The sequence below is a fragment of the Lucilia cuprina genome, chromosome 6 (assembly GCF_022045245.1).
Source record: "Lucilia cuprina isolate Lc7/37 chromosome 6, ASM2204524v1, whole genome shotgun sequence".
Taxonomy (NCBI): Eukaryota; Metazoa; Arthropoda; class Insecta; order Diptera; family Calliphoridae; genus Lucilia; species Lucilia cuprina.
Genome location: NC_060954.1, coordinates 10,419,996 through 10,422,589, shown reverse-complemented (window position 1 = coordinate 10,422,589; position 2,594 = coordinate 10,419,996). Strand labels below are relative to the sequence as shown.

At 28.0% G+C, this 2,594-nt stretch overlaps 1 long non-coding RNA gene across 1 annotated transcript in view; it reads left to right on the top strand.

Annotated features, from left to right (window-relative positions):
• Positions 1 to 2,594, top strand: part of LOC124421016 — a 6,341-nt gene that overhangs the window by 2,750 nt on the left and 997 nt on the right. The window lies entirely within an intron of this gene.

The following is a 2,594-nucleotide window of genomic DNA, read 5'->3' as shown; positions in this document are numbered from 1 at the left end:
TTCTGTTTTAGTTCTGTTCTAGCTCTGTTCTAGTTCTGTTCTAGTTCTGTTCTAGTTCTGTTCTAGTTCTGTTCTAGTTCTGTTCTAGTTCTGTTCTAGTTCTGTTCTTGTTATGTTTTAGTTCTGTTCTAGTTCTGTCCTAGTTCTGTTCTAGTTCTGTTCTAGTTCTGTTCTAGTTTTGTTCTAGTTTTGTTCTAGTTCTGTTCTAGTTCTGTTCTAGTTCTGTTCTACTTCTGTTCTACTTCTGTTCTAGTTCTGTTCTAGTTCTGTTCTAGTTCTGTTCTAGTACTGTTCTAGTACTGTTCTAGTTCTGTTCTAGTTCTGTCCTAGTTCTGTTCTAGTTCTGTTCTAGTTCTGTTCTAGTTCTGTTCTAGTTCTGTTCTAGTTCTTTTCTAGTTCCGTTCTAGTTCTATTCTGGTTCTGTTCTAGTTGTGTTCTAGTTGTGTTATAGTTCTGTTCTAGTTCTGTTCTAGTTCTGTTCTAGTTCTGTTCTAGTTCTAGTTCTGTTCTAGTTCTGTTCTAGTTCTGTTCTAGTTCTGTTCTAGTTCTGTTCTAGTTCTGTTCTAGTTCTGTTCTAGTTCTGTTCTAGTTCTGTTCTAGTTCTGTTCTAGTTCTGTTCTAGTTCTGTTCTAGTTCTGTTCTAGTTCTGTTCTAGTTCTATTGTAGTTCTGTTCTAGTTCTGTTCTAGTTCTGCTCTAGTTCTGTTCTAGTTTTGTTCTAGATCTGTTCTAGTTCTGTTCTAGTTCTGTTCTAGTTCTGTTCTAGTTCTGCTCTAGTTCTGTTCTAGTTTTGTTCTAGATCTGTTCTAGTTCTGTTATAATTATATTCTACTTCTGTTCTATTAGCTAATATGACAATAGTGGATATAAGCATTTAGTTGCTGGGATCATATATTGATTTAAGTATTATGTTTGCTACAAATGTTTACTAACTTAAAACTATTCTTTCGATTAGCTTCCTACTTAAATAATTTGGTTAGTTTTTTATTTAAAACTTAAATCATTTAAAATCATTAAATTAATAATGTGGTTATTAATCACAAAAAAAGTAAAATAATTTATATAAACATTACAATAGTCATGACGATTAAACTTTTTTCAATTTTTTGTTGATGTTAAACAAAATCTTTAGATTAAACTAAACCAAATAATAAACAACAGTTGTTGATTTTATAAAAATACAATTTTTTTCTTTGATGACAAATAAAGTTTATATTTGATTCCTAAAATAAAAAAGTAAAAATATCGAAAAAAAAATAATAAGTAATAATGAAATATGCTTGTCATTAAAACGTAATCTTTTCGATTAAAATTTATCGATAATCATGGTATTAACTTCACTATTACTGACTGCATTGTCGCTTGATAAACGTTTGAAATAGTAGAAAAAAAGAAAACATCAAATTTGTTTTTATAGTTTATAAATTTTTATATAAATACTTTTTGGTTTAATATTTGACATAATTGACAACAAATTATTTATTTAATGATAAAGTTAAACTACTAATCCGTTGGTGGTGCATATCTGAACTCACTCCCCTACATATCTGACGTAGCAGAGTTGGAAGTCGTAGAACTGAAATATTTTTGGAGAATAAAGGTTTAAACTCATTAAAATGTAAAAATTTTAAATTTAACCTTTGACCCCTTAACCTAAAAGAGATAAAATGGCATGATAGTGACCAATGTTTTCATTCAGGTTAATCTAAAAGTACTTTTTTCAGGTTAATCTAGAAGTACTTTTTGCTTTAAAATTTAACGTACCGGTTTCTAAACTTTCAATTTTCCAGCACTGTTGTCTATTTATCTCTCTCTCTCTCTCTTTATGTACATATCTATCTATTTTTTATCTCCTTAACTGACAAGTTTCATTCATTTTGACAGCTTAAGTTAGTTTTTGTCACTCATTGACAATTATTAAGTTTATTATCTTAGATTTAGTTAATATGTTATTAAAATATTTTACAATTGTTTAAGATTAAAAATTTTTTTTTGGTAGTTGTTTCGTAAAATTTATTTATTTAATTTTTCTTAAAAAATTTTCCATTTCGATTTGTCAGTTATTTTATTGAAAAAAATAACTTTTATTTTCAATTAAAAATATGCTTCAGGTTACAAAATAAAATTAATTATAAACTTTGCTATTTGGCTTGTCCCGCCCGCCATTATCTTAATATATATCAGACATTGGAATGGAAAAATTATTGGACTTAGGTGTTTATGATCGTGGTGTAAAGATTAACACTATTTTTATGTACTTGAAAGATAAATACTAACTATATATTAGTAGTTGTATATGTTGTTAAAAACGATTGATTGGAATATATCAATTTCGAATCGCCCATAGGCATTTAAATTAAAATTTTAAACACTTAATTGTCGAGAGGTTGTTAAAATATATATAGTCTTGTATATAGTCTAGTATATAGTCTAGTATATAGTCTAGTCTATATTCTAGTCTAGTCTAGTCTATAGTCTAGTCTAGTGTAGTCAAGTCTATAGTCTATTCTATAGTCTAGTCTATAGTCTAGTCTATAGTCTAGTCTATAGTCTAGTCTATAGTCTAGTCTATAGTCTAGTCTATAGTCTAGTCTA